This window comes from Balaenoptera musculus, chromosome 7, assembly GCF_009873245.2.
Source record: "Balaenoptera musculus isolate JJ_BM4_2016_0621 chromosome 7, mBalMus1.pri.v3, whole genome shotgun sequence".
NCBI lineage: Eukaryota > Metazoa > Chordata > Mammalia > Artiodactyla > Balaenopteridae > Balaenoptera > Balaenoptera musculus.
The window spans coordinates 37178792-37194365 of NC_045791.1; the positions used below are offsets into that span (position 1 = coordinate 37178792).

Sequence of the window (15574 nt, forward strand, 5' to 3'; positions counted from 1 at the left end):
TCCACACCCAGATTATACCCCTTTACCCCACATTGCAATGATTTTTCCCATACTACTGAGTGACTTCCCATGGATATGAATGTTATCAGAAACCGAATGCAGTTTACTTTGAAAATAGTCCATTGTCAAATGACCATTGATTTATCTTATTCATGTTTGGATAATATGTCTGGTGTTTAACAATATGAGGTAGCCTCAACCTTAAATGGACACTTGTGGTCAAACCACAATAAAGCAGTGTGCTTGAGCCTTGGGTTCTCTTAGTCTCTGGGCTCTAATTCAAGCAATTTCCTGTCTCTACAACCAAAAGATTCTTTAAACATTCTATAAATGAGACAGATTTCTTCTCAACTAACATAGGTTATTAGTACCTGGCTCCAGGGTAAAATCCAGAAACCAGTATACTATTCCCTGTCCAAACAGATTTTCTGGGTACAGGCTTATTCTTAACTATTAGGAGTGCCTTATATCCATGAGTGTAAAGAAAAAGAACATGATCATGGTTTTATGAGCTGACATTTGGCCAAGTGCTGTGTGTCTTCAAAGCAAGAAGCTTTCTCTACCATGTTTCAGAGCAATTGAAATTTCTATATGACATTAAAAATCTCTTCATATTTATTTCATAAACTTTGAAAATTAATTTGATTATTGATTCTATTAATTTCCTTGTACCTCTGTTTCCTCACTTCTTAATTTGGGTTGTTGAACACAATGGTGTCTAAAGTTCTTTAATGCTCTCACTTTCTGAATTAGCAGGAATGGTTGTGTTTTGAACATACCTTATCTGCACCTCTGTTATGATGAATATCATGAAATGTAGTAAATAATTCCTTCCCTCAAAGGAAGAAATGATAAATATCAAATGATTGGTAAAAGATATAAGTGGTGTTGTTCCGCTCTCTAAGTTGGAGAAAGAATAGGCTTCCTTGAGGAGTGAAAGGTGAGAGAGACATCTTCCTTCTGTCCTCTGCTGTCTGATGCATGTATGCCTCTTTTTGGGACTCACCTTTTTATAATGACTTGCACACTGATAATTAAGCAGTGTCTGTGTCCTCTCATCTGATAGTCACATTCTGTGTGCCATTTCCCTTTCTGTGGGAGCAACAGTTCTAGTTTAGTCTCTGCTGAAGTGAAAAAGGCAGCAAAGTAATGGTGGGGGAGGTACGGGTGACAATGACAGGATTTAGTATCAAGAGGAGATGGCCAGGACAGGGGAGTCCTGGAAAATAAGTGTTAAATGTCCTGAAGAATAACTCAACCTTGATGTTTTCATGGATAATAGGAAGGGAGAAAGGGCTGTATTCTGAACCCAAGGGCTGAAGGGGCAGCTATTTTGAGACTGTCCATCTGGTGGAAGTGGAGAGCAGATTGGAGGGGTTTGAGAGAGTTACCGTGTATGCAAATGGCTGCCTCAGGAATACTAAAAATATATGCTTTTCAGTTTTTACTATAGGAGAGATTTAACTTAAACACTATCTGTTGGTGGCTATTTTTAGAGGCCCAAGCAGTAATGCTCCATAAGTAATATTTTAACTATAAATGTCGCTTTTTATTGTAATAGATTAAAGGATATGACAAAATCATTTTTATTAAGTTCCTTATATTTGTTTTCCTGGGATTCTCTCTATAATCTAATTATGAATTTATTACAGGAAATTTGTTACTGAACTGGTTAACAAGATTCTTGGTTTATATAGTTTCTACTATACAAATCCGACTTGGATTTTATTTTAAAAAATTGCTTGATATATTTGAGTATGAAAAGGACTGTTTAAAACTAAGTTAGATCCATAAAACAGTATTACAACTCTAAGGTAAGCTCACTAAATTTCAGGAAATTAATTTTAAGTATAACGTAATCCCTAAATTATTTAAATATTCTTAGAAAGGTCATATTTTATTTAAAACTGCTTACTATATAATACTAATGTTTTCACTTGCCTCTATCACAAATGCTGACAAACCCATGTATGAAAACAAATTCATCTTTCATGCCAACTAAAACAAAGGTATTGGTTTTAGCTAAAATAATAGGGAAGCTTGCTCTTAATGTTCAGATAAGATTTCATGCTATGAGTACTAAGATAAACTAAGATAAACTTCAGTACTAAGATATTATGAATATTTCCTTCGTCATTCTGAATGTTATTCTTTCATTTTTACTCCTCTTCATAGACCAATGATTAGTCACGTTTTATTTAAAATTGTTCAGAAATCTTTTATATTTTGAGTAATTTACCACAAGCATCAATTTTGAACATTCACATCAAATTTTGTGGCTAAGAATGAAATTCCTATATTGTCTGTCATGGTTCAATTTTTTTTTTTCTTTTTTCTCACTGAGGCAGTTTAATTGCTTTCAAGCAATTTCAAGGTCATGCTTAGTTATTGGTCCTGTGCCTGGTCCTACAGAGGATTTTCCGGAATGAAAATGCCAGAGAACCCAATTCCATACAATTGATTTATATTTATATTCCTGCTGAGCTGTGTTAGTCCCCTTTCACCCACCCCTCCCCTTGCTCAGGAAATAGAAATATTTGGCAGGACTAATTCTCAGAAGATAAAAACACTCTAATGGAAGAAAAGTGCCAATTTAGATAATTTCTTTGAAGAAGAAAAATGTTCCTTATTTTCTTGCTTAGGTTTGAAATAGTGGGAACTGAAAATTGTGGATTGGGACTCACTGTTATAACAATGAACAATTATGATTTTAATATAAGCTGAAAGTACAGTATATGAATGACTTTGTTTCTGTAAACCTTTGTTGTTTTCAGGTGCAGCTTAGCCTCACAAAGCTAGTTGTAGTAATAATTACATCCAAAGGAACAAATTGGAGAAACCACACTTAGAGGTTTCATTCAGAATTCCTTGACTTTGTGAGAGACAGGAGGGTGTGTTAAGAGTCTGTGTGCCCTAACTGATGAGGTACAAAGAAGGCACTAAAGCCTGGAGAGTTCCAGAGTCTTGGGTTTGATTTCTGCTTCCATCATTTAATTGAAGTAAACTTCAGGCAAATTACCTAAACTCTGAGCCCCGCTTTCTCATTGATCAAATAACAGAGTTTCTATGAGGATTACATGTGATAATATATTTTAAGCTTTAGGCATAAATAGGATTCATCTCCCTCCTACCTTCTGATTTTTTCAAATGAAGATTAATTCATGAAAATTTTATTTTCTCAAGTCCTTTGTAATCTGGTTTGTTTAATTTTACAGTGTCATTATTAGTCTATGTTAAAAAGTTATTATACTGTGTTTGTTGCCCATTGTCAGTAGACAAACTTTCAGCAAGCTGTAGTATGAAACTGACCAACCCTTCATCCATTTGCCTTTAGTGAGATGTATACTTTTCTCTTTGCACAGAAAAATCTTTTTATATATACTTTTAAGGTTTTGTCTCAGCTAAAGATATGAGTACTTGTAAATTTATAATCAGTATTCTACATACTCATCTACTTAAACTTTTGATTGTGTGCATCTTTATTCAGAGCACTAATTTTTTTTTTTCACCCAATAAATGTAACTCTGTCCACAGAAGATTTACCTTTGAATTTGTTTTTGGTGATACCTTAAAGTATGAGTTAACTTTTAGAAAACTGCTGTTTAAATTACAACTTGGAAACTAAATATTTACTAAAGCAAGGTATACCTATTTATATTTCTAAATGTTATCAACATAACATAGAGGGAACTGGCAGATTTATAGCCTCAAGAAAGTGACTTTATTAAAGAAGATGGAATTAATTTACAGACGTACTATTAAACACAACTAAAACAGCTTTCTGGATGATAAAAACAAATCTAGCTTGTGATGAAATAGGTGGAATTAGTTCACTACATGGACTATGTCATCGTCATTTGTTTTTCATGAAAGAATTTAGTTATCTGTATAGAAACCTTAACTGTTTGTCAAAAAAATTGTTCTTCTAACAGTGTTACCTATACCATTGGCTCATAGGCTAATTTTTCAGAAGTTGTACAGATTAGTGGAGCCTTAGATAAACACTATGGTACATGATTTTTTTAAAAAAAGTCTCTGAATCATTAAGTATCAAAATATGTTGCATGTTAACTGAAGGCACATTGTGTGTGTAATTCATAGCACTTATATTCTGATTATACAGACCTTTTTTATTTTTTACAGGGTCCTTTTTTACTTTAACATTCATAAGTCTGCCTTGGAGTTTCTTCAAATTCATTTTATTTTAATGAGACTATGATTTGATATCATAATCTATTATAAGTTTACTTGTCTAGGTCTTGCTGTCAATTTGTCACCATCGCTTCTTTTTTTTTTTTTAATTTTATTTATTTATTTATTTATTTATTTATTTTTGGCTGTGTTGGGTCTTCGTTTCTGCACGTGGGTTTTCTCTAGTTGCAGTGAGCGGGGGGCTACTTGTGGTGTGCAGGCTTCTCATTGTGGTGGCTTCTCTTGTTGCAGAGCCCGGGCTCTAGGCGTGCGGGCTTCCGTAGTTGTGGCACGCAGGCTCAGTAGTTGTGGCTTGCGGGCTCTAGAGCATAGGCTCAGTAGTTGTGGCACACGGGCTTAGTTGCTCCGCGGCATGTGGGATCTTCCCGGGCCAGGGCTTGAACCTGTGTCCCCTGCACTGGCAGGCGGATTCTTAACCACTGCGCCACCAGGGAAGTCCACGGGGGCCACTCTTCATCGCGGTGCGCGGGCCTCTCACTGTCGCGGCCTCTCTTGTTGCGGAGCACAGGCTCCAGACGCGCACGCTCAGTAGTTGTGGCTCACGGGCCTAGTTGCTCCGCGGCATGTGGGATCTTCCCAGACCAGGGCTCGAACCCGTGTCCCCTGCATTGGCAGGCAGATTCTCAACCACTGTGCCACCAGGGAAGCCCATCACCATCACTTCTTGACTCCAAACAGTTGAAAGACTTTATTCTTCTAAAATGTGATTATGTTTGCTTGACTAGTAGTCTTCAAATATATTTATTCATGCACCCCCTAAAATAACGGAAATTGTGTAAATTCGATAACATTTTCAAATTTGATAAATTCAATTTAGGATGCTACTATATTTATGGTGCACTTTCCTGTTGTTACTCAATATTCCCAGAATGAGGACTTGTTGGACATGTTTCTGTCAGACCTCAGTGCTGGGATAGGCTGACCTTTAGAGCAACAGTATAATTTTCTTGGAATAAAAATGTGTAACTAAAACTCTTCATGTTTTTCTCTTTTCTTTGTCAAAAAAAGAGTCAGAACTAAATCTGTATCTTGACTTCATAGTTATTTTGAATCTTATAACATTTTTGCAGGAATTATTCATGGCTTTATGCTACTGATTGTTTTCCACTTTCCATTAATGCTTTTGTTTTGGAGAGTTTTCAAAGTGTTTCTGTAAATTGTCTTATATCCTTTTTGAATGAAGTAGATTATAAAAAAAAAATAAACAGAGAACTATAATACAGTGTGAAAAGTTTTACCATTTGGTGAAAATGTATTAACAAAAGTGGTCACAGGCTGTGTTCTTTATACTTGATTCTTTACAGTAGCCTTGAGGCTCTAATTTTGTAAAAGTAACCCCAGACTTCATCTCTTCTGTTCTATCCTATTATTCTTTTTTCTTGTTTAATCTTTAGTAGATATGGAGAAGAAACTATTCTGTACTTTCATTGAACTAGATTCAGATCCTATTTCCTTTGCCTGTTGATCTTACTTTAATCGTCCATTTTCTATGTATTTTAAAAATATTTGTCCACCTTTTCTATGAGTGTTCTGTATATAGTTAGTCATTTCTATATACAGCAAAAAGTAGAGGTAACCATGCTTGTTTTAAAATAAATATCAGGACAACTTTGGGAAGCATTTTGCACAAAGTATTAGAGCTGTGTTTGTTGTTCAACACCAATTGCCAACTGATTGCTCTATTGTTTTTAAAAATGCCTGGGATTATAAATTTCTGCAGAGTCTGATCCAATTGCATTGACTCCTTTGCAGAGGTAATGTTAGAGACTAGTCTTTGAGATTTGTTCTGAAGCCAGGAGGACTCTTCTTGCCTGTTTCTTTATCTGGTTTCCTGCCCCCTCCAGTTCTCACTTCCCAATAATTCTCGTTATAGAGAATGCCTTTAAGCTTGATCTTCTCTGCACTCTGTTCTAAACAAAGCTTGTTCCTTTGGGAAGAACTTTGGAGCTCTCTGTTTTTATGGCCTGCCTTCCCCCTGGCCAAAATCTCTGTGCCTGTCTGCTCTGAAGCTGAGGGTGGGACAGTGGTCTACTTTTCTTAGGAGTGACACTCCTGTTTCACAAGAAGGATACTGATGGAGGTGGTAGCTTCTGGTCTTCTTGGTTTGCCTCTCCTAGCATAGAACTTTTGGCCTATGGGTGTGTGTTGGGGCAAATGTGATTAGGCCCCACTATTTTTGGCCTGCCAGGTGTTTTTTCACCCTGCCATACCTGGGGTATGGGGTATGGCATACCCAGGCCACTCAGCCATTATTGTCTGGAATAGAGCTTCTGCAACACAGACCTTTGGTGGGGGAGGGGTGGGTGATAAGAATGTTGTCTGTCTACAATTTAAAATTTATTTTATTAATTCAAGCCCCAAATGTAAACCCATTAAAAATAGCAAACTTGTTTTACTCATTCTATCCTTTTGAAAACCCAGATTTTCTATGCTGCAAAATGTACCTTCAGCACTTTTCCCAGTCTATTTTAAAATAACCTCTGTGGTTGAGCTTATTCCACAGTCTCAGGAAGCTGTTCCATAATTCATTTTATTGTTCGTAGTCAGGAAGTTGCTCTCGATATTCTGAGTAATATTGAGTAAACTCAATATATTGAGTTTAAGTAAACTCAAATTTAGTTTAAGTAAAGTTTAAGTAAACTCAAATTTCCTTTACTGTTAGAAAAATAAGTTTTCTCAATTAGGATAATTTATATTTATCCTACTCCCTTTTATGCCCCTGTTTCGTTCCCCATTTTGCATAAACATGTATGTTACAATTGTCCAACAGAAATATCTATACATCAGCACCCTTTGAAATTTAAAAAATCTAAAATGCAGCATTAAAGAATGTAATGCACCGTATTAGATTTCTTTGATATAGGAAGAAAACAGCAAATGTTCTCATTAGAATCTTTTGCATAATGGTTTAGGTTCTTAATTTGATGGGCCAGACTAAATATTAAATATAGAATTATCAAAATTATTAGCAGGGATGAAAAAGGGTAATTCAGTAAGAGCCAACTGTTGTTATAAAAATTGCTTAAAATGATTTAGACTACATAAATAAACTATAATATTGTAATGATATACAATAAATAATATTTTCCCTGTTTTATTGCTAAGACTATATTTGAAGTCTAGGGCTCAAGGTATTTGAAGTCTCTGATAATATTCTTGTTGAGAAGATTTCACTTTAGAATGGAGACAATACAGTATATGCTGAATGACATATTTATATAGGTTTATTCACCTATGTCTATATAGTTTTATTAACTTATTTAACTGATAGTTTTATTTTTAATATTTATATAATTTTATGTACTTTTATAAATGTATAAATAAATTTGATTTGTATTCAGTTTTTAATCTTCTACTCTTATTATTGATTAGAATGATGATAAAAGGGCATGCTTATTACATGTTAAAAGATGGCCACCCTGGGGAAGATATTGATTATGTGGCTCAAAAACTCAAGACTCTCAAAATAATCTTCACAAGCTGAAGAAAATGATCATATCAGTATATACATATAGTCTGTATTAAACATTAAAATATGCTAAATAAAAGGGATGACATTACCGTTTATCATTTTTATAGCATACATCATGTTTTCTGGTTGTATGTTATTAAACCTGTGCTTTCAACAGTTTTAAATAGAAGAATTGAAGACCATTGATTAAGAACTTTGCCATTTTCAGTATCTTTTGTAATAGGGGATTATTATATTAAATCATTTTAAATAATCTAATTTATATATAAAAGTGTTCATAAACCCTTTCCTCGGAATTATAAGCATTTCTGTCAGACAATGACACATAATGGTTAAACTGAAAGTTTTTATTTTTCACTCTATTGGGGTAATTATAAATATTTATTTAGATATTAATTAATGGCTTAAGGAGATCAAGTGACCAGTGTAAGGCTCTATAGTCAATAACTAAATGGGTCAGTTAGATTACAGAACTGATTTGAGCTAATCAGATATTTAATGGTATCCTGAGTGTTTATTATCAAAATTTAGATAGGCAGAAGCCCTGCCTGGCAATGCTGTTATCACAAGCTAAGTATAGAGAATCTTGCTGTCAGGGGAGGCATTTTATGCTTCATGTCCGCAAAAAATGCTGTAATTTAGTTGTGTACGGTTGTTCAGATGGTTTCAAGTCGGCGCTTTGACAGTCTAAGTTCCAGCTGCTCAGGCCTCTGAGTCCTCCTGTGAAAAATTGTAAACTCCCAGCCAAGTTAACTGCAGTAATTTTTGACAGATCTCATTTATATTGGTAGGGATTACTCTACACTGCTCTCTTTAAAACTAATTTGGTTCTAAAATAAGAGCCAATTAAAATTATTAAGAAGAAAATTGAGGCAACGTTTGACGTTTTGTATGCATTAGAAGGCCCTATCTTTTCTGTGAAGGTGTTTTGCTAGACTAAATGAGATATGCAAAATGTCTGTTTTAATATGGATCTTTTGGAGTTTAAAAGCAACTACCCAATTTGAAATGCCTGCTCCATGTAGGCTATATCTCCTGGAATGCTGAAAATATCTCCTCCGATTAACTTAATTAACTGAAAACTGTCACTGTTGGAATTGCGCTGGCATAGTCAAATACTTAAAATGTACAATTATTCTTGCTAGAACCAGAAGTTGCTTTAAGAGGACCTAGGACTGTACTTAGCATCAAGACTAAGAAATTTATGGTTGTACAGAAGGATCGTTTACTCTATAATCAGCACTACCAATGGTAACTGAGATGAGGTTAGGTTAGCACCTAATTTTCAATAAGAAAAATAAATTGTGTGTACTCGGTAAGAGGCATGAAACATGAGTACAGGGAACATTGTAGGATGTAGGCAGCTGAAGGTACTTCTTTACTTTAAAGGACTCCTTGCAGAGAAAAATGACTTGTTTCTGTGCTGTGCCCAAGTAAGTATCTGGATTGTGTCCCACTGCTTGTTCAAAAAATATACAATATTCAACACATCTACTTTTATAGCACTAAGTAGAAAAATTTAAAATATAAATTCAAGTACTTAAAGGCTCAAAAGATTTCATGTCCCATTAAATGAAAATAATATAGTCCTACTTATGTCTCAATAGAATCTCAATTGTAGAAGAAATAAAATAATATGAATAAAGAAAATGAGATGTGAAATAGGTAGTAAATGCTGAATATTTCTTTTAAACTGTATTTTTATCAACTATTTGAGGACAGAGGATTCTCTTTTATCTTTTTCTTTGGTGCCTTATCTTTAAGTGATATTTGTAACCAAAATATTAGTGATTGTGGAGATTAAGAGAAACCCAAAATACAATTAATGCTTATCTGTAGTCAACACTAATCCCCTTAAGCATTTAAAAAACATTAATTTTAGCTTAATGCAGTTCATCAGTATTTGTTTAGCATCTGTAATATACTATGCTGTGCCAGTACAAAAATGAATAGTACATACTTGCTGTGGGTTTGGTGAGGAAGATGAATTAGTGACTCATTTGCACTAGCTTCAAAAAAAAGTCCAAACTGAAAGTTTAGGGGAGACTTCTTGGAAGAGTTGCCACAATAAAGGTAAAACAGTTAAATAAAAATAAATACAGAAAACCATTTACAAAATATCCTGTTAACATTTAAATTATTTTGCCAGACTTTGTTTCATTTGAATCTCATAGAGATTCCAGACATTTCACAGGATAGTTTCCTCATTTTGCAAATGAGACAATTTCTCATAATATGGTAAATATCCTTGCTCAATATCTATATACTTCAGTATACAATTAGCATATCATAAAACTTAACTCCAACCCAGGAAATCTTGTTCTAAATACTTCCCCCCCCTACCCCAAAACTACATCAAGCTGTTTGTTAAACTGAATAAAAGTAGTATATAAATGTGACCACATAAGGCAATAAGTGGAACTGCCTGTTGACTTATTTTAAAAGTAGTATCTTTTGATGTGATGGTTTTGTGCCCATTTGCTACATGTAGAGTCTGTCACTGTTTAGAGGTTGGCATTTAATTTTCCCAAGATGTTGCAGAGAGTTATCTCCGAGTTCATAAATATAAAGTGTCTTTAAAACTGGGTACATGTTCTGTGTAGATAAGTTATTATTATTGTTTTTCTCAAGCTTGTTTCTTCTGTATAAAACTCAATGCTATTGAGCAGCCTGTTAAAGCCAGCTGGACAAGTTCTTATAAAACTAGGCCACCAGGCAGTTTCCAGGGTAGCAAAGTATAGTAGCTTCCCAGTGAGAGGAGCAAAAAGTGCAGTCACGAAAGGAAATATTTGGGCAATGAGGTTCCCTTCTGTGAGATGGCTTGCTGGGCTCAAAGCCTTGATGTAATGCTGTGCAACTTCAGCATATACTCTTACCATCCTTTATTACACTAGTCGCCTATGATTACTAAGGCATTGACTTTAAGACACAGGATAGCAAATGTGTAAAAATTATTTGCCAGCAGTAACTCTTGTCTTAAAATTGCCACTTCAGATAAACTCTAAAGACCTATTTGGTTGAAGAATAAATGTATCTTTTAAAATAAAAAGTAAGATATTTCATTTTAATTGGTACATATCATAATCTTGTATTCAATCAATTTTTCTTTCTCTGTGTCTCTGCCTCCTTTTCTCCCTCCCTCCCTTCCTCTCTCTTTCTCTCTCTCTTTCTCTCTCTCTCTCTCTCTCTCTCTGTTTCTCCCCAAATACATTTCAATATTTAACTTGGCACTGAGTAGTTATGTACAATACTTAACTGGCTGACTGATTTCACTTCCGAAGGAAAATATTTATTTAACACATTCTCTTGGTTTACACGTTAACTATTTCTCTCCCAGTTAATTATCTTGCTTGCCCTCATCTTCAGTATTTCTATTTTCAGAGCTCTCAGTCTTATATAACCTAATTTATTTGTTGAATTAAGGAGAAAAGACGAATAAAATAATTTTATGTTCAAAATAATATAATGCATATTACTATTTTTGTTACTATACAATGCTTTCTGTCAGTTAATTTCCCAATACCTACACTTATTTCATTGACTCCAGGTCTAGTTTTAAAAGCTGAATATTTTTGGAAAATAATATGGAAAAGAATATATATATATATGTGTGTGTGTGTGTATATATATATACATATATATATATATATGTATATATATACACACACACACACACATAAATATAAGTGAATCACTTTGCTGTGCACCAGAAGCTAACACAACATTGTAAATCAACTATACTTCAATTTTTTAAAAAAGCTGAACATTTTTTTGTTTCAATAGAAAAAACACTTATTTACAGAGGATGAATGTCTGTCAGCTCTACCTGATGCAAAATTGTCTGATGTGAGCGATGTTTTCGAAGTGAGAATTCCTATCGCAAACATCTAGTACTTAATAAATCTGACCTGTGTTGTTCAGATATAGCCAATTTAATGGTGCACCGACAATTTTAGTGGCTAGATCTTTTCTGTGATTCTTTGAGCTGTTAGTTTATTGTCCAGATGTTCTGATATCTTTAAGTATCATTTAGTCTAATCACTACTTCAAAATTATTGGAGATAGTAGATTTGGTACTTCGTCATGTTATATGATGAGTTAGAGAAGAATTTATATTACTGTATCATAAATTTGCTTTTTTAATATTTTTATAACTGTATTTCAGTAGAATTAATGTCTCGTATAACCCTATACATTTTATTTTATATATTTAAAACATTAATCTGAAAAGAGCTATAAGAGCTTCACTGGAATGCCAAAGGGATGTATGGAACAAATGAAGGGTGATGATGACTCCTATTTTTAAAGGTTTAATTTAATATTTACTTTCAAATCATTGCCAAAAACAGGCTAATTTTTGCACTCCACTCCCAATTCATTTTTGTCCTGAAATCTCTTTCTTTATGCATAATGCATATGGTCTCTCTGCAAGAAGAGAAAAGGAAGAGAACAGCTTTTTCTTTATATCTGAATAGAATTCAGTTCTATTTATTTAGTTCTATTTATTCATGGGTTGTGCCCAAAAGTGTTCTATTTATTAAACTTAGAAAAGAAGTGAATAACATGGATTACTTATGGGATTATTTAGAATTTGCATGTTTTTATCTGAATAAATTTTAGGAAATTAAATCATATTTTATCATATTTTAAAAGGCACTGGCTTTAATATTTATAATATTGAATACATTGATTTTGATTTTGTACCTTATGAAAGATTTCAGTGTTAATCATGAACCCCATAAGTTGAATACTGTCTTTTTTCAAAGTATGCTCATCAGCTCCTATAAACCATAAAATATGTAGATTCAATAATTGAGTTTATTCTCTCCAGATACCACATCTGTTGATAATGTTTATCTTCTCATTAGCCATGTGCTAGACCCGATAATGATTTGAAATTTCTCTCATATCTGAGAACAGGTATTCTATTCTATATATTATTAGTGTATGTATAGTAAGGAAAATTATATTTATCCTTAAGATATCACTTTTATTAAAATACATATTTTGTAGACAAGCAAATTGAAACAGGATTTGAAGTCTCCCAGTGAAATTTATGTAACATATTGAAAGAAAATAAAATCACAAGAAAATAAAATCACAAAATATTGTTTTTCATCCTCATTCCTGACACCATTCTTGGCACTAGGTACATACCTACTCCTCTTCCGGCTTCTGGCTCTAGAACAAACTCAACTAGCATAATCAGTAGAGTGGAGAAAAGAGACAAAAACTTTTGTTATGAATCAGAAGAAGTTCATAAGAGACATGCCATCTTTCCAACTGGCTGTGGGCAATGACATTGAAATGGCTATAGTAATCTCAAACTGAGTTAAAAATAACAAATATGTCTCAACACTGAAATGGTTCTCAAGCCTTCTCATCGCATATATACAGTGGCTCAGAGACTTGGATACACAGAAATGTTTATCATCACTTACAGTATTTTCTCCAATGATATTCTTGCTTTTCATTTTTATCATAAACAACCATTCCCTTTGCTAACACTGATTAGTTATAAAATACTATATTTACACCATGTAGTTCAAATACGATTAATAACTTCTTCTTGCTTCCAGGATAAATCCAAAATTAGTAGCATAGTTATCAAGTTCTTGCGGGCAGTGTCTGTGAGGAATACCAATAAATAGCAGCCCTCTTCCCTGCATGGGTCCTAAAAAACTGAAAAATATAAAAAGGTGTTAGTATTTGCAGGTTAAAATAGGACTTCTATTAATGATAAAGATTAAATTGCAAGACAGAGCTTCGTATGAGAACCAAATGGTCCTATTAAATGAATCAGAGAATCAAGCACACCTGTCCAGTGTGACCCAGGGTACTTTGGGAATACATATCTTGTACCATCAACATAAGTAAGTAAGTAAGTAAATAAATAATTTTTAAAGCCTTGAAACACACAACAGATCACATCCAGAGTGATCTTGTTTGTTGTGATTGTTAGGTCTTTAACAGGGGATTTGCTGTACATTTACACAGTTTTGTTTCTTTCAAATTAGCGCTAGATTATTGTTTTATTGAAATTTTATTTTGTGCTTACTCTGTTGAAAGCATCGTACTAGGTTTAATGGGGAAATAGAGACTAGGAAAGTCTCTGTGCTCCCGTAGTTCATAAACTAGTGGGTAAGATGGATGCACAAATAAAAACAATAACACAAAACCTCTGGGATGACACTAAATATGGGAAATGCTATTACATGTGAATGATGTGCTATGACAGTAGGAAGGAAGAAAGTTAAATTTCTGTTCAACAGGAGATTCTACTTAAAAGAAAAATGTTTGAAATAAATCAGAATTAAGAAAAATCTTGTTTCTGTATTTTTCTTGATAAACCTAACATGGAAGATAATATACACTATTCATTAAAATAATCATATTATTGAAACATCTCTCAGGAAATATTCTGAAATTTGAAACTTTAGTACCTGTTCCATTGTGACCCTTCATCAAATACTGCAGTACTCATCATCTCCGTTAAATATGCCTAATACAATAACTGTTAGGTTGTGAAAGGTCCTTCAGATTTAGATTTTGCTTAGGAAAAAAATAAGAAGCTTAACAACATCTTATTTTTTCATATTATAAAGAACTTGGACAGGACTTTTAAAAGTTTATTTGGACCAGTCTAGAGAATCTAGATAGTGCTGTCCCATACAACTCTCTGCAAAGCTAGAAATATTTTAAATTCTCACTGTCCAGTAAAGTACCTACTAGCCCCATGTGAGTCTTGAGTACTTGAAATGTGACCACTGCAACTGAGGGACTGAATTTTTATTTTATTTCAATTAATTTAAATTCAAACAGCTACATATGGCTAGTGGCTACTATATTGCACAACACAGCTTTAGAGAGTATTTATGAAAACTATCTGGGGTATTCTTGGTTAATTGATGAGACAAGGAGGCCAGAATGACAAACCAAGGTAGAAACTGTTGCAGCCTCTCCTAGTCCCTGAAGCCCATTCAGCCCTCACTCTTCTCCTTCAGTACATAACTAATGAGGTAGGTTTCCCACTGAATGTAAAGAACAAGTAAAGGAACAAGTGATCCAGACAATTGGAGTCATGAAAAATGATGCATGTAGGAGGTGGCAAAGTGAAGCCACCTGCATCAGGAAAGTGACAGCTAATGGATTTCATAGTTTCCTTATCTATGTGCATGTCCAGTAGGAAACACTCGGTTCCTTGCTGAGTAGATCATCAAAGTGAATTAGCTCTATAATCAGAAAGGAGTAAATAAATGGGAAAGATGGCAAGTAGAATGCCTAGCATTTGGAGTTAATGGAATGGAGGGGCTCTGGAGAGATTTGTTCAAAGTTGACCACAAAGAAAAATTGGGAGCCATTAACAGAAATACCCAGGGAAAGAGGTTGGTTTGAAGGACAAGATGATACTGTTGTAGTCCTGGAATTTACTTGAAGGACCTGGTTATGCTTGCCTACTTTGGTAATGTTTACTATCCACGTTATTAAAAACAAAAAAGAAACCATCCCCCGTATTTTGGTTAAATCAAACACTAACTAGATTGGGTATTTTTCTTGTATTTTTTGTTTTAAGACTACCATTGTTGTTTTTTATTCACAACTATGAGGTACATAAAGTGAAATAATAACATCAGTTTTCTTTTTCTTTTTTTAAATCTTTATTGGAGTATAATTGCTTTACAATATTGTGTTAGTTTCTGCTGTATAACAAAGTGAATCAGCTGTATATACATATATCCCCATATCTCCTCCCTCTTGCATCTCCCTCCGACCCTCCCTATCCCACCGCTCTAGGTAGTCACAAAGCATCAAGCTGATCTCCCTGTGCTATGCAGCTGCTTCCCACTAGCTATCTATTTTACATTTGGTAGTGTATTTATGTCCTTGACA

At 34.0% G+C, this 15574-nt stretch overlaps 1 protein-coding gene across 4 annotated transcripts in view; it reads left to right on the forward strand.

Moving 5' to 3' along the window:
• The window catches only part of GALNT13 (polypeptide N-acetylgalactosaminyltransferase 13), a 544226-nt gene that overhangs the window by 172291 nt on the left and 356361 nt on the right, over positions 1-15574 (forward strand). The gene's annotated exons all lie outside the window — the stretch shown is intronic.